Raw genomic sequence first — 23,445 nt, forward strand, 5'->3', positions numbered from 1 at the left:
AGTGTGTGATTCTTACTGTAGGGGGCGTGGCTTGGCCTGTGACGTCAATGATCGTCGTTCACTATGACAGGAAACAGACGATCAATGACAGCGCCACAGAGAAAAACGGGGAAAGGTTTGTTTGCACTCACCTCTCCCCGTTCTTCAGCTCTGTGACCTGATCGCAGGACACATGGTGGATCCCCATAAGCTGGTTGTGTTGGACGGTGGATCCCGATACGCTGGTTGTGTTGCAGGGTGGATCCCCATACGCTGGTTGTGTTGGAGGGTGGATCCCCATATGCTGGTTGTGTTGGAGGGTGGATCCCCATATGCTGGTTGTGTTGGACGGTGGATCCCCATAGGCTGGTTGTTTTGGAGGGTGGATCCCCATACGCTGGTTGTGTTGGAGGGTGGATCCCCATATGCTGGCTGTGTTGGGGGGTGGATCCCCATAAGCTGGTTGTGTTGGAGGGTGGATCCCCATAGGCTGGTTGTGTTGGAGGGTGGATCCCCATAGGCTGGTTGTGTTGGATGGTGGATCTCCATATGCTGGTTGCGTTGGAGGGTGGATCCCCATATGCTGGTTGTGTTGGATGGTGGATCTCCATATGCTGGTTGCGTTGGAGGGTGGATTCCCAAAAGCTGGTTGTGTTGGAGGGTGGATCCCCATAGGCTGGTTGTGTTGGAGGGTGGATCCCCATAGGCTGGTTGTGTTGGAGGGTGGATCCCCATAGGCTGGTTGTGTTGGAGGGTGGATCCCCATAGGCTGGTTGTGTTGGAGGGTGGATCCTCCCATTCTGTTTGTCTCCAGGGAGCCTCCAGGACCTCTGAGAGAAGAGCATTAGATCCTGCTGCTGCATCAACACCTGTGAAGGATTAGGTGGCCATTGTATCTTAGACAGGAGATGTGGTCCTGGTGACACCTTCTGGCTCGACACAATATGACCATAAAATCGATGGAATCGGGTAAAATTTCACCAGCTGAACAGAGGCTGCATCCATTCAGATCATGTTCAGGCATTCAGATATTTGCGGGTGCTGCGTCTGTCTTAAAACAATTGCCGCGCCACTGCTAAGAGGCCCAGATACAATGTTATTGCAATGAAAGTCAGGAGGACAATCCAAAAAATTAGCCAAAAGATTTTGGGGGGTCTAAGAGCACCCCCTTCTTTAAGGCTTGATTGACAACAATGTGACTGGCCGAGAGGTGAATTGGACCTTTATTGTTATTTTTTTCCAGTCTGATTGCAAGCACGAGGGTCCTGTCAGCAGGTGGATCCCCTTGGATCCCTGAAACTTGTTGGCTACTTTTTGGATTGTCCTCCTGTCTCCACTTTGCTCTACTTAATACAACAGCAGATACCTCCAACCACGCCTCCAGATACCTCCAACGTCGCCCGTGGAGCCCCCCATGTATGACTGGCTTTTTCGCACGCTACTCTTTGACATAATTCATTTTATCTTACCACTGAGTCTCCGTAAAGATGCTCTTCAGAGGCCCCCAATTTATTATCAGTCACATCACGATAACTTAAACCCGATGCCAACATAATGTAATGAAGAGTCTACTGAGATACATTTAACAAATTAATTGACCTGTCACAACCATTAAAAATAACTGATTCCAGAATTTCTCTTACGAAAATATATCAAACTCCCCGTCCAGCCCAAAGCCGACCCCGGTGACCGAATTAAGACGTCCCGATATGATTCAATGCCAAACAAATTAAATAGGTTTTTATAGGCAGATTTTTCTTCGTAGGACATAGATGGAAAAGTTCCGTTTAGAGGAGACCCTGCCGGCAGAACTGCCCAATAATGCTTTACAGCAGGGGTGTCAAACTCAATTTCATGGTGGGCCACATCAGCATTATGATTGCCCTCAAAAGGGCCGGTTGTATGTGTAAGATTAGATGTCCAGCGCATCCCCTCCCCTTACATTAGATGCCAAGAGCTAACCCACCACCAGAAGTTGAGTTCCCCACCCTCCCTTACATCACAGTGTACCCCCCTTTCCTTATGCTGCTGCTGGGAAGAAGCTGGATGCATTTCTTAAAAGCAGAAAGTAAGGATCTTGAGGAAGACCAGAGGAGGGCTGAAGCTGCTGGAGAGGTGCGAGGGCCACATGAAATGGTCTGGAGGGCCGCATTCGGCCCGCGGGCCTTGTGTTTGCCACCTATGCTTTACAGGGAATGGATATTCTGCACCTCCCGGCAGAAGACGAGGATTCCCTTGATAAGATAGTTAACTGCGTAGAAGGACCGTAGGGCCTACCTCATGGTCAGAGAGTGGGGGAGTCCATTCCGCAGTATATGCACTGAAAGTTCAAGACATAGAAAACCGTCGTAAGGGAAGCAACCGAGGAACCCCTTTGTTGGGGGGAGGTGGCTAGATGGCTAAAAGAACAATTTGTACATTGACTGCGGTCCAACAAGGGCCGAAAAAATCTGCAAGAGACGCAAAGGAGAAACCCCAATTGGAGCATCCAAAAAGAGACGTACATGCACGAATGTCATCATGGCTACTAGACATGCGCACACTGAAATATTTCGTTTTCATCTGAAAAATACATTTATTTAGTTACTCCCGAAATTTGTTTTTATTTATTTTAATGTCTTCATCTCTCTATGTCGAATCTTTTTTCTTTGTGTCAAATCTTTTCTGTAAATGTCGAATCTTTTCTCTCTATGTCGAATCTTCATGTCTCCATAATGTTGAATCTTCATGTCTCTATAATGTTGAATCTTTTCTCTCTGTGTCAAATCTTTTCTCCCTATGTCGAATCTTCATGTCTCTATAATGTCGAATCTTCTTGTCTCTATAATGTCAAATCTTTTCTCTCTATGTCGAATCTTCTTGTCTCTATAATGTCGAATCTTCTTGTTTCTATAATGTCGAATCTTTTCTCTCTATGTCGAATCTTCATGTCTCTATAATGTCGAATCTTCATGTCTCTATAATGTCGAATCTTCATGTCTCTATAACAGTGTTTCTCAACTCCAGTCCTCGGGGCGCACCAACAGGTCATGTTTTCAGGATTTCCATCAGATGAAATGGCTGTGGTAATTACTAAGGCTGGGTTCACACTACTACACTACTTTCATCCTACTTTGCTCTGCTACATTGGTCCTACATTTATCCTACATTGGTCCTACATCCATCCTACTTTCATGAACAGGATACTACTTTGGTCCGACTTCAATGATATTCAATGGGCCTGAAGTAGGATCAATGTAGGACCAAAAGTAGTACAGGGAGCATTTTCAAAGTCGGACCGACTTGTGTAGGACGCTACAAGACGCTCTCATAGGGAAACATTGAACACAGAGCAAAGTAGGATGAAAGTAGTGTAGTAGTGTGAACCCAGCCTTAGCCAGTGAAACTGATTAAATAACCTGTGCAAAATAATGGAAAGACTGAAAACATGACCTGTTGGGGCGCCTCGAGGACTGGAGTTGAGAAACACTGCTCTATAATGTCGAATATTCTTGTCTCTATAATGTTGAATCTTTTCTCTCTATGTAGAATAATCTTGGACTAATAGGATTTAGGTTAGGCACATTTGACCGCAGATTCGATAGACACAGATCACTATTGTCACCATCATGTCGAATCTTCTATCTGCATGGAACTGTTGTTGCAACAAAACGAAAATAAAGCAGTTTTTATGTCGGATCTTTCAGATTTCGGATTCTGCACGTTTGTTATCGTTTGTTAAAACAAACGTGAAAATCCCTGAAATTTGGTTGAAAATGCATTTGGACGAAAATGAATGCACATGTCTAGTCCACAGTAGACACGTGCATTCGTTTTCGTCCGAATGCATTTTCGCCTGAATTTCAGGTATTTTTTAATCCGAAATCCAAAATATTTTTGTTTTCGTTGCTTCAACAGTTCGATTTAGATAGGAGATTCGACATGACGCTGACAATAGCGATCGGTGTCTATAGAACCTGCGGTCGAATGTGCGCAACCTTAACTCTATTAGTCCAAGATTATTCTACATAGAGAGAAAAGATTCGACATTATAGACACAGTGTTGGGGGGAGACCATTCGACATGAACGATGAAGATTCGACGAAGCAGCGAAAAACATACAAACGTTGAATCTGTCATTGAGGGCTTATGGTGTCTGTCGAAAGTTCTAAGAAGATTCGACAAGCAGATAAACTGTACGACGCCGCGATCGTACATTTCCTGTCAAATGCTCCGCCCATAGGCTATAGAAGAATTCTAATGTTGGTTGACTAGTAATAATAATTAATAAATATAATTATTACTAGTCATACAACATTAGAATTCTACTATAGCTTGTAGGCGAAACATTCGACTGGAAATGTACGATCGCGGCGTCGTACAGTTTTGCTGCTACGTCAAATCTTCTTAGAACATTCGACAGACACCATAAGCCCTCAATGACAGATTCGACCTTAATCCATTCGGATTTTCGGACTAATGCATTTTTTAACGATATGAAATAAATAAAAACGAACTTCGGGAGTAACTACCGTATTTATCGGGGTATACCGCGCGCCGGCGTATAACGCGCACCCCAAGTTTAGAAGGGAAGATTAAGGAAAAAACTTACATTTTGGGTGTCTTGTCTTGTTTTCTTATTAATTTTACTTATCCCTGAATTAGTGATAGTTATCCATTGAGTGCCTTGCTGTGTTTCTATACGCGGTTCTTTTTCCCTATTTGTTGTTGTATTCCATTGGATGCATCTAGTATAAATTTTGTATATATTTATGTAATATTAAAAAATATTTTGGAACTTTTTTAACCACTTAGGACCCGGACCAATATGCAGGTAAAGGACCAGGCCCCTTTTTGCGATTCGGCACTGAGGCGCTTTAACTGACAATTGCGCGGTCGTGCGACGTGGCTCCCAAACAAAATTGGCGTCCTTTTTTTCCCACAAATAGAGCTTTCTTTTGGTGGTATTTGATCACCTCTGCGGTTTTTATTTTTTGCGCTATAAACAAAAATAGAGCGACAATTTTGAAAAAAAATCAATATTTTTTCCTTATTGCTATAATAAATATCCCCCCAAAAATATATAAAAAACATTTTTTTTCCTCAGTTTAGGCCGATACGTATTCTTCTAACTATTTTTGGTATAAAAAAAAAATCGCAATAAGCGTTTATCGATTGGTTTGCGCAAAATTTATAGCGTTTACAAAATAGGGGATAGCTTTATTGCATTTTTATTAATACTTTTTTTTTTTTACTACTAATGGCGGCGATCAGCAATTTTTTTTCGTGACCGCGACATTATGGCGGACACATCGGACAATTTTGACACATTTTTGGGACCATTGTCATTTTCACAGCAAAAAGTGCTATAAAAATGCATTGTTTACTGTGAAAATTACAATTGCAGTTTAGGAGTTAACCACAAGGGGGGCGCTGTAGGTAGGTTAAAGCGGCTGTAAACTCGCATATATATATATATATATATATATATATATATATATATATTTTTGTTTACACCTGCAAGGAAAAAGCCATAATGAGCTAATATGCACTGCATATTAGCTCATTTTGAAATACTTACCTCAGAACGAGGTAGGTAACTTACTTGGTCCACGCCGAGCCGAGCCTCGGCGTGTCTTCCGGGTATCGCCGCTCCAGCGCTGTGATTGGCTGGAGCGGCGATGACGTCACTCCCACGCATGCGCGCGGGAGATTTCCTTTCCGGCATGGGTCGGCGGGGCCGGCCATTCAGCCGAGGATCCCCCCTGCGCATGCGCCGCCGCCATTAGTTATTGCGAGGGGAATATCTCCTAAACCGTACAGGTTTAGGAGATATTCTTTATACCTAAAGGTAAGCCTTATTATAGGCCTTATTGTAGGCTTACCTGTAGGCAAAAGTGAAAAAAGTGGGTTTACAACCACTTTAAGTGTGACCTCATATGTGTTTCTAACTGTAGGGGGTGGGGATGGTTGTGTGACGTCATTGATCGTCCTTCCCTATAAAAGGGAACACACGATCAATGACAGCGCCACAGTGAAGAACGGGGAAGCCGTGTTTACGCTCAGCTCTCCCCGTTCTTCAGCTCCGGGGACCGATCGCGGGACACCGGCGGCGATCTGGTCCGCGGGTCCCGAGGGGGTGCGGGCACGGCGCTTCGGACCGGGGGGGGCGAGCGTGCCGCCGGCTGGGCTTAAGGAATCACGTACGGGTACCCAGTGCCCAGCTGCGCCATTCTGCCGATGTATATTGGCGTTTGGCGGTCCTTAAGTGGTGCCTATAAAGTCCATTTTTTCTTCACAATCCTCTACCTTTTTATTATAAAGCAGATACTGTTTGCATAATCAATTTTCGCACTAAGTACTATAATATCAGTAATTTGAGATGTTCCAAACAAATTACGAGCCGTCCAAAATTAGAGTTGAGAAAACGCACAACTTGCTTACTAAGAAAAACGTTTCCAAGCAAAAAACCCAATACTCAGATGATGATGAGAGGTGATTAGATTGAAAGTTCGGAGATGGAGGTTCCACTCTCTGGAGGAATGAAGTGAGAGGCAGGATGTGGGCTCAGGTGCGGTAATTAAGCTTATTTAAAAGACAAATTATCTATCCCACGGGGCTCGGCATAGGAGGAAAGCGAAGACTCGTGCAGCTTTTTAAGTAGCTGGGGGAGGGGAGGTAAATACTGCTGACCAGTGTTGAGCAAAACAACAAACAAGCTAATGGAAATGAGTCTTCGTTGGAGAAATTTATGCTGGCCACGCCGTTACGGTATATTATAATGTAGAATGGTAGAACCCAACTAGGCCGATGCTTTAACCACTAGGGGTTAACACTAGGGGGCTAGGAAGGGGTTAAGTGTGTGCCCTGCATAGTGATTCTAACTGTGGGGGAAGGGGACTGGCTGGGGGAGGTGACCGATCTGTGTCCCTATGTACAAGGGACACAGCATCGGTCTCCTCTCTCCCTGACAGGACGTGGATCTCTGTGTTTACACCCCATCATTACACACACAAATCCACGTCCTTGTCTGTGTAACGGCCGATCGCGGCCGCCAGGCACGTGCATCGGCACCGCAGTGAATCGGCGGGCACGTGCACGTGCGCCCCCCCCCCAGTGGCCGGAGGAGCCGAGGACGTCTATTGATGTCCTCCCGGCAATTGAGAGCCATGTTTGAAGCCAGTTTGAAGTTGGGTGTTTTGGGACTTCAGCCTGGATGTGGCATAAATAGGGTTTTGGGCTATAACATTTGAACCAAACGTGCTACCGACATCAAACTTGGGGAGCATAATGCTCCCCAAGTTTGAGAGTCGGTAGCACGTTCCGTTTGAGAGTTATAGCCCAAAAACCGATGGGGTCTACCAAAACCGATTTATGCCACATCCAGGCTGAAGTCCCAAAACACCCAACTTTGAACGGCCAGTTCTCCCGAACCGTAACCGGTAGCGACTTCGAACGGAACGTGCTACTGACTTCAAACTTGGGGAGCATCTTCCTGAATAGCAACTGGAGCATATCGAGAATTTGGAGTTTCTGGGACCTTTTACCGGGAAGTTACCGATCACACTAGGTGCCCTCCAGCCTTTGGTGCTAGGACCTCCAAACTACCCACATTCGAAGGGGAGACTCTCAGATACATGTCTACCAAAGGTGGGGTCACTGGCACCTAAGACTGGCCGGTACTGTGCCTCCAAAGATGGACCGTTTAACATGGGAGTCTATGGGGAAACATGGTCAGCGGTTCGGGAGAACTGGCCATCCAAAGTTGGGTGTTTTGGGACTTCAGCCTGGATGTGGCATAAATCAGGTTTTGGTAGACCCCATCGGTTTTTGGGCTATAACTCTCGAACGAAACGTGCATAATGCTCCCCAAGTTTGAAGTCGGTAGCATGTTTGGTTCAAAAGTTATAGCCCAAAAACCGATTTATGCCACATCCAGGCTGAAGTCCCAAAACACCCAACTTTGGACGGCCAGTTCTCCCGAATCGTAACGGGTAGCGACTTACTTTCTTAGTAATGGCCGGGATGCAAAGTGGTTAAAGGAGTGCGAAATACCATCTGCAATGTGCAGTCACCTCTAGTTACCAATCAGGGGCCAGATTCAGAGAGAACTTACGCCGACGTATCTGTTGATACGCCGCGTAAGTTCTAGGATGCGCCGTCGTATCTATGCGCCGTATTCACAGTACAAGATACGCCTGAATTTTGGCTCCCTACGACAGACGTAAGTCTCCTACACCGTCGTATCTTGGGTGCATATTTACGCTGGCCGCTAGGGGCGCTTCCATTGATTTACGCGCCGAATATGTTAATGAGCAAGATACGCCGATTCACGCACGTACTTACGCCCGTCGCAGTAATCGACGCCGGTTACGTAAGTTTACCCCTCATAAAGCAGGGGTAAGTCATGTTAAGGTATGGACGTAGGAAACGTCGGAACAGCCGTCGTATTTTACGTTGTTTACGTAAGTCGTAAGTGAATGGAGCTGGGCGTAGGTTACGTTCACGTCATAGGCATTGAGCCGTCGTATCTTAGGGAGTATATGCAACGTGATTCTGAGCATGCGGCGTTCGTACGGCCCTTCATTTACATGGGGTCACGATTCATTTTAATACAACACACCCACTACCTGCCTACTTTGAATTAGGCAGGCTTACGCCGGCCCATTTACGTTACGCCAACGTAAATATGGGAGCGAGTGCTTTGTGAATACTCAGCTTGCCTCTTAATGTTACGTCGGCGTAGCGCATATGAGATGCGCTACGCCGGCACAAAGATGCGACAATGTACCTGAATCTGGCCCCAGATCTCTATTTTTTTACTAATCTATAATAGGCCAAAATTGCCCTTTAATAGAAACATGTAATATCATGCCCCCGTTGAAGAGCCATAGCTCGAAACATGTCAGGTACATAGCCTGCCACAGCTTTTGTTCACCACCCTTTCATATTTATTTTTGCGATCACTTTATACTAACATCTTCATAGTTGCTTGTACTTTTATACAATTTTTACCCTTTGTTTTAATGCCAATAAAGGCTTCTTACACCCTTCATTGGAAACCTCTAAACTATGTGGAGCCTCTTTTTGTCTCTTTTCATGTTGATCTTTTTTTGAATATCCCTCCGCCTGGTTTGCTGAGTTCCTACTTGGTCTCACCCTATCGGTCTGTACTGAGGGAGAGGGTCTAGAGTTAGTGGAGAGGGGGGTCCGTACTGAGGGAGGGGGTCGATAGTTTTCGGATGGGGGTCTGTACTGAGGGAGGGGGTCTATAGTTATTGGATGGGGATCCGTACTGAGGGAGGGGGCCTATACTTAGTGGAGAGGGGGGGTCCCTTCTGAGGGAGGGGGTCTATAGTTAGTGGATGGGGGTCCGTACTGAGGGAGGGGGTCTATACTTAGTGGAGAGGGGGGGTCCGTACTGAGGGAGGGGGTCTATACTTAGTGGAGAGGGGGGGTCCGTACTGAGGGAGGGGGTCTATAGTTAGTGAAGGGGTCCATAGTTAGTGGAGAGGGGGCCGGACTGATAGAGGGGATCTATGGTTAGTGGAGGGGGGTCCGTACTGAGGGAGGGGGTCTATAATTAGTAGAGGGGGGTCTGTACTGAGGGAGGGGTGTCTATACTGAGGGAAGGGGGTCTGTACTAAGGGAAGGGGGTCTATTATTACAATGTGCCCTGGGTGGGGGCCATCTTCCCCTCACTTGTATCCACACCAAGCAGCGTGAAGGACCCGATCGCCTCCACCGGTAAGAAGCGAATCCGCCGCGGAGACCACCGTTATCGCTTACAGGACCGGCCACGGAAAAGATGGATATCTCGGTTGTGGCAGCAGCTGCTGCCGTTACCGAGATATTCACCTGTAAAATGATGACGTCTATGTACGTGAGCCGGTCCTTAAGTGGTTAACCCTCAACACCTGTGTGGTTTGTCTCGTAATTGGGGGGTGGTTATGGTGACTCTGCCGGCTGCGGGTGCATTTGGAGGACAGGAGACACAGGTCTGGCGAAGGTTTCCATACGGGATACCCGAGATCCGTCACACCCGTACTTCTCCTTTTAATCTCTTATGTACATAAAAATAAACCAATAGTGAGAAAATTTGAGGGGCCGTCGTTGATGAGCTTCTCCATGGAAGGCCAGTTACATGGTCCTTTCTGGCTTCAATACTTTCTGACTTGCTGATCTAGAAAGTTCCGCATCCTTGTTCCAGGTCAGTACTGAAGCCGTTGAGACGCCGCAATCTTATAGGGAGAGGTCAGTAGTGTCCTCCTCCATACGCTCCAATTACTGGATGACTATAAACCTCATGGTGCTCTGTAGCGAGCGTGACAACCAAGCCAGGGTCAAAGGATAATGAGGAGTACAGAGAATGGTAGATACATCCTTATTAATCATTCCCATGACTGTATTATTAATGTCGACTGACATTGTGGGCTTAACAAACTAACTGAATCATTGATGACTGAGAAGTGCAAATAATCAGCTCCCGGATTGCTCCAGGATCGCCGAGCCATCAAGCTTCTCATGAAGAGTTTGACATATTTCGGTGACATTTGACACGCAACCCCGTGTTTCCATAGAGTTTTCCTTCATTGCGTAAAGATTCAGGCGACGCATCAGCCGGGTGTCTTCAGCGGATCCCACACTCATTTCTACCGATTTAGGTTTCAGTTGACAGAATTATGATTATTTTATCTTTCTTCTGTGTTGTCACACAACCTTCAGCACTGAGCGGGGGGCAGGGGGGGGGGGGCCTCCTACATACGGTAACACTCGCAGGCAATTATTGCATAACTTTTCTGTTTTCAGTTTTTAAGCTGAAACTATTTTCGGGGGTTGCAGCCAACTTTTATTCCAACTTTCCTTCAGTTTTTAGATCCATTTCGGTGCCTTTTATTCATTTGAATGGGCTGCTGTCATGGATATGCAATAAAGTCTGGCAGCTTACCTGTCTCCATGTGTTCATTAGAGGTCTGACTCTCCTTCTGGCTGCCTTTTATCTCCTCTCTTCCCTGTATGACCCCACCCCAGGCCGTCCCAGGAAGCCTATATTAACTGTTGCACTGCAGGTCTGCTTTGCTGTTCAACTTTGTTGTTAGCTTGAGTTCCTGTCTGCAGTGTACTACGTTTACCTTTCTGTTTACCGATTTTGTCTCGTCTCTGACTACTCCTGTTTGCCTGTGACCCTGACCTTTTGGCCTGTTCCTTGGTTACCCTTGTCTGCCTGTTGCCCCGAGCTCGGCTTACCCATCACCATCCCTTGTGTCTTCAGTGACTGCTTCCCCTCTCTCCCTACGGAGCGTGACCTGGGGGACCCCAGGGGCCGCGACCTGGGTTCAGTTGCAGCGAATGCCATCCTCACCACTAGAGTCTCTGGTGAACACCTGCTGGACCTTAGACTCCGCGCCCTGGGGAATCTTGGGTTCACGTTCCCTGTCTATCCACAGCAGTCTGCTATTGAGTTCACTACCTTGCGGTGCACCCCTGTCTCCATCGGGGTGCACTTGTCACCTGGCCACAGGTGACCTGACAGCTGCCAATACACCACAATGGGCTGAAAACCGGACCAAAATTTTCATAACCTAGATAATTGCAATTCATCGTTACAGAGCATCATGGTGTGTTCCAACACAGGTGCATCTCCAAATTACGGCCTGAGAAACAAATCTGGCCTTCTACAGGATCACACTTGGCCTGCAGTAGGGGTCAGGTTTCCCAAACTGTGCTGTCGTTCTCTGACTCAGTTTGCCAATTATAAGGCCTCATTTAAAAAAAAAATGGGCTGTAAAGCTAGTACTGATGCCAGTCCATAAACCACCTTTCAAAAGAATAGTTACCGTATATACTCGAGTATAAGCTGACCCGAATATAAGCCAAGGCACCAAATTTTACCACAAAAAAATGGGAAAACGTATTGACTCGAGTATAAGCCTAGGGTGTCCATCTGCATGCCTCACTGTGCTTCACTGTGTCCATGTGCATGCCTCACTTTGCCCATGCCTCACTGTGCCCATGCCTCACTATGCCTCAGTTTGCCTCACTGTGCCCATGCCTCACTGTGTCCATGTGCATGCCTCACTGTCTCCATGCCTCACTGTCTCCATGCCTCACTATGCCCATGCTTCACTGTCTCCATGCCTCACTGTGTCCATGCCTCACTGTGCCCATGCCTCACTGTGCCCATGCCTCACTGTCTACATGCCTCACTGTCTACATGCCTCACTGGGTCCATGACTAGACTGACGTTTAAAATGGGAGTCTATGGAAGGGGTGCCGGCTTTGAAAAATTGGTGCTCGCCAGCCGTAGGACCCCCAGACAACAAACTTTGCACACTTGTAGAGGAAGAGTGGGGCCGGTACCCAGGAGATCAGGCGCAAAAAGGTGACTCGAGTATAAGCCGAGGAGGGCATTTTCAGCACAAAAAAATGTGCTGAAAAACTCGGCTTATACTCGAGTATATACAGTATATCGTTTATTTATGGTATATTATTGTAGCATTTACGTCAGGCGAGTTTTCTGTGGAGGAACTTGACTGGCCTGCGCTCAACCCAATAGAACACCTTTGGGATGAATTCGAGTGGAGACTGCAAACCCAGGCCTTCTTGTCCAACATCAGTGCCTGACTTCACCAATGCACTTCTGGAAGAATGGTCAAACATTCCCATAGACACAAGCCCTGTACACACGGCCGGGAATCCCGTCAGGAAAAAAACGACGGTTTTCCTGATTGAATTCCTGGCAAGCTTGCCGTGCATACAGACGACCATTTAAAAAAAACGCAGTTCTTTTGAATGGCAAGAACGCGGTGACGTCATCGACTACGGCAGTGCTCGCCACATTCGATGCCGTTGTCGTCATCTTGCTACACCCTACTAGTGTTGCTCACGAATATTCGCATTGCGAATATTCGTTACAAATATGGCATATTCAAATATTCGCGAATAACTCGAATTTCGCTGCCAAAATTCGCTATTCCGAATATTCGTATTTTTTCAAATTTATTTTTAAAACAGATCACATCCTATCGACGTCTAAAAGCATTGCTGGTATGATTAGAGACCCTGGGCCGAGTAGCTAAGCTGAGGCGATCCTTTTATGTTGCTGAATATTCGCGAATACTTTCTCCGCCCTTCTTTAGCATCAGAGCCAATCAGAGTTCTCCTACCACAGTTGTCAAAATCTCGCCATCAATTTCGCATTCGCATTAGCGAAATTTCGATAAAATATCACCAATATTAGATTTCCGAATATTCGCGAATACTTTCTCCGCCCTTCTTTTGCATCAGAGCCAATCAGAGTTCTCCTACCACAGTTGTCAAAATTTCGCAATCAAATTCGCATTTGCATTAGCGAAATTTCGCAAATTTTTTTTTTTTATAAAATATCACGAATATTCGATTTTAGCGAATATTTCACGAATACAGTCAAAAATATGTCAAGGAGCATTAAAAAAATACATTGGATTTACTTTAAGCTGAGCTTTGTTTACAGCAACAAATGTTACCGCCACAAGCTGGTATTATTGCCGGAAAATGGAGAATAAAGCAATAAGTTAAAGCAGAATAAAATAAATGCGTGAATATTAAGAAAAAACCTATACATGTGTGAGCGGGGGTATATTATCCAATACTTCTACCATAACCTTATATAAATGGCTGAAAGAGCTACAACAACCCCCTAATAACGGCGGCACTCAGGCTAATCACACATCTCTCGGAGGTTTCGGCTGACACGTAATGGAGTAATAATCCTTCAGAATTGTTGTGGAGCCAGCGCCTCCTTAGTACCCCGCCGCCGCTCTGCCCGTCATTAAAGCACTTTGTATAAATATTTCCCATTTTATTTCGGTCTCGGGTCTCTTTTTTTTTTTTTTTACATTATTTCCACATTTGCTCTTCCCATGGGCTCTGCTTAATAATAAAATTCTCTCCAGGTGAAGCCGCCATCAGTACTAAGTAATTGTACCGGCGGGCTGCAAGGAAGTTTCGTTGAGGTAAACCTAAAATACGACTGGAGGAAGTGCGCTGAATCGCAGGACGTACGGCGAACGATTTTCAGGCGAGGGTGATCCGGGCAAACATGTAATTATGCAGCTGAAATCCAGAGATAGGATATGATTAGCCCGAGAAGGGATTTATAATTCTGCTATTGGGATATATTCCTGCCAGACAGCAATAGTATGTTTTGCAATAGAGTATTTTCTTCCATTAAAGTAATACTAAACACACACTGTATAATGTACATTCTCACTTCTATTTCTGTATGTGGATGATGGATCTGTATTAATACCAGAGGGGCAGTCCTTTAAGATTTTCTTCTGCTGGCTATTGTTGGGGCCCTTTTAGAGCGGCGGTGCAGATACTAAACACACACTGTATAATGTACATTCTCCCTTCTATTTCTGTATGTAGATGATGGCTCTGTATTTATTACTGGAGGGGCAGTCCTTTAAGATTTTATTCTGCTGGCTATCGTTGGGGCCCTTTTAGAGCATTGGTGCAGATACTAAACACAGACTGTTTCATTTACATTGTCCCTTCTGTTTTCTGTATGTTGATTATGGCTCTGTAGTTTTACAGGAGGGGCAGTCCTTTGAGATTTTCTTCTGCTGGCTATCGTCTGGGCCCTTTTAGAGCGTCGGTGCAGATACTAAACACACACTGTATAATGTACATTCTCCCTTCTATTTCTGTATGTGGATGATGGCTCTGTATAATTACCGGAGGGGCAGTCCTTTAAGATTTTCTTCTGCTGGCTATCGTTGGGGCCCTTTTAGAGCATCTGTGCAGATACTAAACACACACTGTATAATGTACATTCTCCCTTCTATTTCTGTATGTAGATGATGGCTCTGTATTTATTACTGGAGGGGCAGTCCTTTAAGATTTTCTTCTGCTGACTATCGTTGGGGCCCTTTTAGAGCGGCGGTGTAGATACTAAACACACGCTTTGTAATGTACATTCTCCCTTCTATTTCTGTATGTAGATGATGGCTCTGTATTTTTTACTGGAGGGGCAGTCCTTTGAGATTTTCTTCTGCTGGCTATTGTCGGGGCCCTTTTAGAGCGTCGGTGCAGATACTAAACACACACAATATAATGTACATTCTCCCTTCTATTTCTGTATGTAGATGATGGCTCTGTATTATTACCGGAGGGGCAGTCCTTTAAGATTTTCTTCTGCTAGCGTCTACAAAATAGAGGAAAGTTTTATGGCATTTTTATTATTATTATTTTTTTTTACTAGTAATGGCGGCAATTAGTGATTTTTTTTATCGTGACTACGACATTATGGCGGACACATCAGACACTTTTGACATTATGACAGGGAACAGACGATCAGTGGCATTCTCACTAGGAAGAATGGGGAGAGGTTTGTTTACACTTACCTCTCCCCATTCTTCAGCTCTGTCGCGGGACACCGGCGGCTATCGGGTCCGCAGGTGCCACAGGCGCGGTCACGGAACTCAGAACCAGGGTTGCGAGCTCGCCGCAGGCGGTGGGCATGCAGCGTGCACAGGACTCATGGCTGGGATCTTAAAGGGGATGTACCTATACGCCCTTGTGCCCAGCCGTGCCATTCTGTCAACGTATATCGTCGTGCAGCGGTCCTTAAGCGGGTAAAGTTATTACCGGGTTACTACACTTAGCTGGCGCTTCCTTCCCTGTTGTTCCTTTCACACAGTTCAATATAGGGCATAGAAAAATACATGAAAGTGGGGCAGAATAAGCTAATACCAAAGATTTACCTTAGAAATAATGGGGTAGATTCAGGTACCGCTGCGCACTTCTTACGGAGGCGCAGCGTACCGTTTTTACCCTGCGCCTACGCAAATTATCTGCGCTACGCTTCATTCATGAAGCAGTAGCTACGTAATTTGCGCGGGCGCTCCTTAAAACTGCCCGGCGTAAGGGCGCGTAATTTAAATGATCCCGTAGGGGGCGTGGATCATTTAAATTAGGTGCGTTCCCGCGCCGAACGTAGTGCGCATGCTCCATAGGGAAACTTTCCCGACGTGCATTGCTTCAAAGTGAACGTAAATGGCATCCAGCGCCATTCACGATTCACTTACGCAAACAACGTTAATTTTTAAATTCGCGACACGGGAACGACGGGTATACGTAGCATTGGCTGCCCCTGCTAATAGCAGGAGCAGCCTTACGCGGAACCCGTCGAACGGAAACGACGTAAACTGCGTACGCAGGGCTCGCGTAGGGTTGTGAATCGGCATTAGTATGCAATTTGCATACTATACGCTGACCACAACGGGAACGCCCCCTAGCGGCCTGCGTAAGAATGCAGCCTAAGAGGAGCCTTATGCCAGTCATATCTTAGGCTGCAGTCGGCGTAACGAGGTTCCTGAATCAGGAGCATTCGAAACGCCGGCGCAAGTAAGCAATTGCGCTGCGTAACTATGGTTACGCAGACGCAATTGCTACCTGAATCCACCCCATTGTAAAAAATAAATAAGTTAAAGCAAAACTAAATAATAATAATAAATAAAAAACATATCATTTTATTTTTTGAGCGAGCCATGCTGTATTTGTCAGTTAATAATACGGTTTTGTGTTGCCATGTGAGCCATTCTGAAAATAATTGCTTTACGTTCACCGTAATGGTTGCGCGGAATAAGTGCTTGTACCTACTACTCTCTCCGCCGGCCTAACATGATGTTGAACGAAATCAATTTCGATCGCGCGGTACTTCATATGATTGATTTTGAAGAGATCGGCTCGGCTTTGAGTAATATTAGTGATGAAACCTTTTATTTTTAAGAAAATAAATAAAGTTGTAATTCTCTAAGTGCAAATACTATAAGAAATAGAAAATTAGTAACAAGCCCAACAAAAAAAAGACCCTCAGGGCAGATGGCCGGCATTACATTGCAAAGCAGGTCATAATGACTTGGAGGTCTTAAAGGGAAAGTATATTATCAGAGAGTGGAAATTCTGTGTTATTATCGCAGTGTTTACCTTAAAGGGTCACTAAAGGAAAACATTTTTTTTTGCTGAAATGACTGTTTACAGGGTATAGAGACATAAAAGTTAACTGATTCCTTTTAAAAATGATTACAAATAGATAAAAATCAATCCTATAATGTGCCTGCAGGTTAGTTTCACTTTTAAACTGGTTTCATGTTCCTGTGAACTAGAGAGACACACAGAACAAAAACAAACAAATCCAGGGCAGTGTTTTGTTTTTAAAATGAATCTGATTGGTTCTGTTAAGTTTTTAGACACACAGGGCTAGATTCAGGTAGATCAGCGGATCTTTAGATCCGCTCGATCTATCTATTTTAAGATACGATGCCGCAAGTTTGAGAGGCAAGTGGGTAATTCACAAACCACTTACCTCCAAACTTGCGACGGCGGATCGTAAAACTCCCGGCGGAATTAAAATTCCGCGGCTAGGGGGAGTGCACTATTTAAATCAGGCGCGTTCCCGCGCCGATTTAAATGAGCATGCGCCGTCCGCGAAATTTCCCGGCGTGCATTGCTCCCACTGAACGTCACGACGTGAGCGTAACTTGCGACCGACCCAAGTCTCCTACGCCGTCGTATCTTGGGCGCATATTTACGCTGGCCGCTAGGGGCGCTTCCATTGATTCCTATACACACGGTCGGTTTGGTCTGATGAAACTGAACTTCGGTTCATTCTCATCGGTTCGGTCCGACCGTGTGTACGGGGCCTCAGCCTTTAAAATTAGCACTTTAGATTTCTCCCATAGACTTTAACAGGGTGTTCCGTGGCTTTTCGAATTTGCCGCGAACACCCCTAAGTGTTCGTTGTTCGCCGAACAGGCGAACAGGCAATGTTCACGTCGAACATGAGTTCGACTCGAACTTGAAGCTCATCCCTACCCACAATGTGAATGGCATTGCATAGAAGAGCGGAGAGAAGAGAGCCCATTGTGTTTAATCGCCATTCAAGGCAGAGGGTCACTTTAAACCTCTGATAGAAAAGACTAAGAATACATAATTCAGCGGGTCCTTGACAGATTCCATCTTTGGATTTCTCCAATGCCCGGTAGAGCTGTCAGTGCACTGGAACATTACAAATGAGCCCATTAGTACAGATAGAAGCCTATTCATATTTAGATTACTATTGTACAGATCTCCCTAGGATCTATTTCTGTTTTGAATATCATTCTTCATTTTTTCAGTTTAGTCATGGTCAGATACGACTGGAATATACACTTCTCATGGTTCACAGCATTGATATCAGAATAAAGCAAAACAGAGGAAATACATTACAGCCAAGCTGCAGACATGTTTTATGCAGGACTCTGCATACAGGGGTAGACAAAGTAACAAAAAGCCCCTGTGCAAGAACAATCCTTGTGCCCCCCATAATTTATGGGAAGAAAAAAATTGCGCTAACCAAACAAAATAAGTATTAACTGAATAAATAGGAGGCAGCAATGGCGTCATTTTATGACGAAACGCGTCTGGGTCAACGGCGTGCAGTGACGTCACCGCGTTCTCACAAGGAGGAAGGGCTCCTGTTTTCCTGTCCGGCATCTGTTTTTACACGCCTGTTTTAGCTTCATCGCTTTTCCGGAAAAGCCTAAGAGGATTTGTCTGCGTCAAGTCTGTTTCATCCCTCCGTGGATATATGATTGTTATGATCTATGCTGCACATCTTATCCTGGCTTGGGGTTACACTCTGGATATCTGCTGAGACCATTATTAACGCTGTTGATTGATTTATTTCTGGTAAGCCTCAGTCTGTGTGGTGGTGGATCACCTTATCATCAGTGCACCGGGTGTTGTCTGTTCCAGTTTTTCAGTGTCACATCGCATGGACTTCTACCACTGATTAATTTTCTGTGGTTTAAAAAGAACTTGAATGTTATATCATCAGGCAGGCGCAATTTTTACTTTTTTCCCCCATAATTTATATTCTGCCCACACTTCTTCACTCCGGATAGATAGAAAGATAGTGTCAGGACCTGGATCTGAACATGCAACCTCTGCTGTCTCTGGTAGTATCTCTTCTTGCTAAGCCACCTACAATACTGGACAGCTCCCCGGACTATTTCTTGGCTAATCTTGCTTTGAACTCTTTGCTCCTCCCATGAACTTCCTGTTCATGCCACGCCTTGGCACTTCCTGTTTTCCGGATTATGGTGCTCTCTCCAGCCAATATCCCCCTCTTGTCACTCCTGATGCAACCACTTGTTACCAGCCTTTTGGCTTTGTAAGAGAAACCCGGGTAACAAGCGCACATTGGCGCACAGGCATGGGCATACCAGTATGTGCAAAGGAAAGGGCATGCACTGGCGCATGTGTGAGCTTGTGAGCGCATTGGCGCCAGTGCGCCTATTTAGACCAGGCAATGACATACACACTTTTCTGAGTGGTCCTTCAGCTTGTTTCCTGTTACCTGTCACGTCACCTGTGGCCAGGTGACAAGTGCACCCCGTTGGGGTCAGGGATGCACCTCAGGGTAGTGAACCCTATGGCCGACTGCTGCTATCTGAGAGGAAGCGTGAACTCTAAGAAATCTAAGACCCAGCTTTGTGTTCATCAGAGCCTCTAGTGGTGAGGATGGCCTTCGCCGCAGCTGGATCCAGGTCGTGACCCCTGGGATCCCCTAGGTCACGCTCCACAGAGAGAGAGAGGGGAAGCAGCAAGCAAGACAAACGGAAGTGATGGGTAAGCCGAGGTCAGGGCAACAGGCAGACAGGGTAACCGGGGGACAGGCAAAAGGTCAAGGGCACAGGCAAACAGGAGAAGTCAGGGACGAGCCAAAAACGGTACAGAGAGTTGGGCGCACATTACGCCACCGTAGCACAAATCAATGTATGCCACGCCGACGCAGCGCAGAGAGGTAAGCATGGAATTCAGAAAGCCAGTGCTCCCCACGCTGCGTCGGCGTGGTGTAGGTTTCGAAGGCGCAGGCCAGCGTAGGTGGAAGTGGGCTTGACCCATGCAAACCCATGCAAATGAGGCGTGACCCCATGCAAATGATGGTCCAAGCGCCAGACAAGTACGTTTAACGAACTGCGCATGCGCCGTGACGTGAACGCATCCCCCTGCGCATGCTCACAACCACGTCGGAACAACTGCCTAAGATACGCCGGATCACTGCGTACGCCATGAACGTAACCTACGCCCAGCCAGACACACATTTCCAACTCACAATACGCAGGCTTGTGTTCCCTGGTGCAGACCTGAGCATGTCTGCTGCTGGGTTACACCTCCTTTATGGGGCTTAACTTTACGCCGAACGTACAACTTACGCGCACCACTCGTAGCCTGCGTCGGGTGCACGTAGGTTCGTGAATCGCCGTATTTCCCTCATTTGCATGTTTGAATGGCTGATCAATGGGAGCGGCACCATGCTCCCAGCCTAAATGTGCGCCCACTCTACGCCGGCGTAAGCAAGATACGTCGGCGGGGTTTAGCCTGGTTTTAGGCGCATCTCTGTTTGTGGGTCCGGCGCACAGATACGACGGCGCACATTTGCACTTACGTCGGCGTAACTTGTTATACGTCGGCGTAAGTGCTTTGTGAATCCGGGCCAAGATCTCTAATTGGTCGCTTCATTTCTCTTAAGAAACTTTGAATCTTTTATTAATGGATGAGTAATGAATGGCAAAATTTAAATGTACTAAAAAAAAAATGATAATTTCTAAAAGAAATTCATTATGTAATTTTTGCGGACATTAAATATCGCTATAAAGATACACGCAGACTTCATGAATATGCTTTATTAGGCTTTAAACGGAGCCCTTGATTTGCATAGTGTGTCCGGATCCTTTTATCATCAAGAGGCAAGGCGCAGCCTATCTTCCGGTTAATGACATTTCTCCATCTTCCACTAATAAATGGTAACATTGCGGCTCACCTTTTTTTTTTTTAAGTGACAACCATACAAGATAATCGCGGAGAAATATTTTCTGCCTTAAACTTACTGCAGATAAAAGCCATTCGGACTTTCCTAATGGACTTAATTAAGACAAATATCGGGCAGCGCTTCTTCATGGTGGAAATGTATTCTCTTTATGTGGCTCTACTACTGAATTTGTAATAGTGGCCATAAAAGACTGTCACCAAATCACACGGGAAGGAGGAAAAAGTGAACGCCAGTAGTGATAGCTAAGGAGAACAAATGGAGACACAACAAGACACCCCCCCCCCCCCCACCAAGGTTAAATAAAGTTTAATGCCTAGTGTTGTAATATATGTTGTAATATGTTGGCCGATTTGTGTGGGATATCATATATATATATATATACATGTTCTATTATTATATTATAAGTCCAAAATTGACCAGGCCAGATTTCAGTTGACATTTGGTACCTGTTAAGATAATTACATGTTACACATCAAAAGAGGCTTGTTGATTGTCAATAGGCAAAGAGACAGGATGAGTCTATTTTACACATCAAACCATTACTCAGGCCACATGTAATCTAATTAGGAAGCTTATTAGTAGGGTTGTCCCGATACCACTTTTTTGAGACCGAGGACAAGTACCGATACTCGCCGATACCAAATACCGATACTTTTTTGTCATGTGACAGTGGCGGTATTTTAGCGGCTCCTACCTCCACTCTCCATCCTGACAAATTGAGGGGGGAGAAGACTGCACGGGGGGAGAGCGGAACGGAGGGGGGAGAAGATGGCACAGGGGGAGAGCGGCACGGAGGGGGGAGAAGACGGCACGGGGGGAGAGCGGCACGGAGGGGGACAAGACATCACGGGGGGACAAGACATCACAGGGGGAGAGCGGCACGGAGGGGGGAGAAGATGGCACGGGGGAAAGAGGGACGGAGGGGGGGAAGACAGCACGGGGGGAGAAGACAGCATGAGGGGAGAGCGGCATGGAGGGGGACAAGACAGCACGGGGGGACAAGACAGCATGGGGGAGAGCGGCACGGAGGGGGAGAAGACAGCATGGGGGAGAAGACAACATGGGGGGAGAAGACCGCACGGAGAAGACTTGTAACTCCCCCCACCACCCGATACCTGACTTCCCAGGTATCGGGTGAAGCATTGGAGCATTTCCCCAGAGTACAAGTACTTGGGAAATGCTTGGTATCGGTACCGATACTAGTATCGGTATCGGGACATCCCTACTTATTAGTATGCAAGAATGGAAAATTAGGAATAGGTGTTATGTACCACGTACCTGGTAGCCAGAGCCTGGTCGCAGGAGAAGGCCTCTCTTACAGCTCCGGCTCGCGAGACGCTGGAGTGGGGACAGCGGGCTCGGGAGCGCGGCGGGGTAGGAGTGCCGGAGTAGCGTGTAGTAGATGCGGGTTGCTGGTTCCTTCTGGAGCGGTGGGACTGGAGACCACTGGAGCGGAGGAAGTGGGTCAGCGACCCTAGCTGGAGGTGCAGGTACAACGGCAACAAGCTGGTTAGGTAAGCTGATTAGTGGACAGCAGGTGATAGCAGAGTCAGACAAGCCGGGTCACAACGGGTAATCAGGTAATCAGGTACGGAAGGCTGGAGCGTAGTCGCAGTACAGGCAGGAGGGTCTGGCGGCGGTGGATCAGAGTCAACGGAAGCCAAGGTCAGAGGTTGGAGAGGTACGGATGGTCAACAAACCGGGTCAGAAGGTTTAAACAGGCATTCAGGTTCAGATACAGATTATCACTCCAAAGCTGCAGATCAGACAGCAATGTGCTGGGAAAACTAGTGAGCTTTTAAAGGAGATTTGGCGCCAAGCTGAATTAACATGCACGCGCAGGCTCCCGCCACGCGCCTTCCCGTTGTGCACGCGTGCGTGCATTGGACGCACGACGGTGCGCAGTTACAGGTGAGCGCTGCTGTCTCAACCGAATGGTGACCCGCGGGGATTGAGAGGTAAGTCCCTGACAATAGGTGATGAATAAAGCCGTCTCCGGCTGGGGTCATTATCTGTCACTCTGAAAAACAGGATGTAGATCAAAGACGGCCAATCAAATTTCTCAGCTATTCAGTGAATAGGGAATATAATCCTGGAGGTGAGTCTTGTCACTGAGAATATTCTCTGTATGAATATGGCACAAGTCTAGAAGTGATCAGAATATTCTCTGTATTTTCTCTGTATGAACATGGCACAGGTCTAGGAAAAGATGGGATTCTGAATTACTTTGTTGGATTTGTATCATCTGTGGAATTTGGACTTTTTTCTGTATTGGAAGTCAAATAAATGCACTCTCTGGAGAGCCTGGGGTATTGCTGCGGGACAATATAATTTATAGTCATCATACTAACACCTCAATATCAATTATCTAACCGGACTCCAATATACATTATATCACTACACCCAGTACACACGATCGGTTTTCCCAACGGTCAAAAGACTGCCGGAAAAAAACAAGGGGAAAACCGAGAACCGGCTCGGTCCCTTTTCCCCTGTACACACGGTCGGTTTTCCCCGACAGGAAAACTGCCAGGAGAACATTGGTCGGGAAAACCGGCCGTGTGTATGCTCCCTTGCAGTGTTTCCCATAGGAAAACTGTGGGGAAAAAAAACCTGTTCTCATT

Source organism: Rana temporaria, chromosome 10 (genome assembly GCF_905171775.1).
Source record: "Rana temporaria chromosome 10, aRanTem1.1, whole genome shotgun sequence".
NCBI classification, from domain to species: domain Eukaryota; kingdom Metazoa; phylum Chordata; class Amphibia; order Anura; family Ranidae; genus Rana; species Rana temporaria.